The sequence below is a fragment of the Centropristis striata genome, unplaced genomic scaffold, assembly GCF_030273125.1.
Source record: "Centropristis striata isolate RG_2023a ecotype Rhode Island unplaced genomic scaffold, C.striata_1.0 Scaffold_25, whole genome shotgun sequence".
Taxonomy (NCBI): Eukaryota; Metazoa; Chordata; class Actinopteri; order Perciformes; family Serranidae; genus Centropristis; species Centropristis striata.
In genome coordinates, this window is record NW_026739041.1 from 768,157 (window position 1) to 770,000 (window position 1,844).

Sequence of the window (1,844 nt, forward strand, 5' to 3'; positions counted from 1 at the left end):
TGAGTTTTTGAACCCGGAGAATCTCTGTAAAATGCACATTTTTTGACGTATTGTAATAAAACTATGTTAAACTGAGAACTTGGACGTCTCCAGCTCTTCATTTCCCATCAACGGTCTGCGCAGAAAAATGGTGAGGTTTTTTCTGTTGGTGACAGATTATCAATTTTCAAGGTTTCCTCATGCAATTTTTCTAACAAATGTTGTCTCTGTCTTTTGGAGGGAGGTTCAGAGGATGTGAACTGTAATGAAGTTGAGTATTGAATGTGATTTATTTTCTGTTATACTAGGTGATGTTACAGAGACAAGCAGTTATATTACTAATTTAACTGTCAATGCAGATTCTTTGAATATTAATCAATTTAGGATGCTAATTAAAGGTTATTTTGTTTTGGAAGGTTATGTTTCTAATAGGAATGGTGATGTTGGACGGTATTTGGAAAGGTGGGAAAGGTTTATTGAAGTGGAAGGCTGGTATTTAAATTAACCCTTTTTTATTTTCTCTTAGGTTATCAAGTTTACTGATGTACTGTTTGTTTTATGTGGTAATTATGTTTGATGTTTGTTTGTGTGTTGTTTAGTTTTAATGTGTTAAAGTTCTTATTTATTATTGTAGTTGTATTTATTTATTTAGGTTGGTTAGTCATTTGTTGTGATTTTGTTGTGTTGATGTTCTTTTTTCTTTCTTTTTTACTGTGTTTGTCCATTGGTGATTTATGTTGTGTTTTGTTTAAATTAATAAAGAAATAAAAATAAAAATAAAAATCTAAAAAATAAATTCAATTCATGAATAAAATATATAAAAAAAGGAAGTGCAATACAAACCTTGACCAGCAGGGGGCAAAAGTCACTCTGCAATGTCTCTGTGCAGCAATGATGGAGAAAACTCCACTCAAAGTCTTCCTGTGGAATAATGCAGGTGCAGTGCAGAATTTGTCCAGCAGAGGGCAGAACTCACCTTAGAAAAATCCCTATTTAACGCATTACAATCTCTAAACTGAATAAAAGAAATAATGAAATATAAAGGAAATATAAAATCAAATACATTATCAAATACGGGGAATAATAATAAATATACCCTAATTAATATAAATGAAAATAACACAAAAAATATATAATAAATTATAAAATGAAGGAAAATTAATAAATATAATACAACAAAATCACCTAATTGGCTTGGGACACACACCAGGATTTGATCAACCTTGGCTGGGCCTCTCCTCAGGTGAGGGTGTCTAGTGAGAAATGGCCGAAACACCCTGTGATCCTGGGGTCCACTACTGAGGATGTGTCTCAAATTCTGGACTTAGTCCACATAGAACCTTATGGGAAACCAGATGAGATCTCATCCCAATACAGGAATAATACTGGAACAAACAAAACAGAATAAATGTCCACCAGGTGACTTCATAGAAAGAAAGATTCCACATCCCAATACATGTGATGAACAAAACAGGTTTTTATTATTATATATTTTTTTCATTACATATTATCATAATCAACCCCAACCTTTTCAAAAAAGGCATCAGCGAGCAGAATGATATGTCACATAAAGTGACCTGTGTGTGTGCATCTGTCCGTCCATCCATGTGTGTGTGTGTGTTTGTTTGTTTGTCTGTTTGTGTGTCTGGTTCTCTCTTTCTGTGAGAGATACATCAAAGGATAAAAAGGCGTTGGGGTCGACCAATCAGAGCAGAGCAATCAACGGAATTAACTGCAGCTGTAGAATGTACCAGAACAGTGACAGCAGCCAGAGGTGGACAGACTGGAATTTCTGGCCTCGAACAGAAAGCATTTTTGGCAAATCCATAATACCTATCATTGATCCGACTTCACTTTGAGCGTCC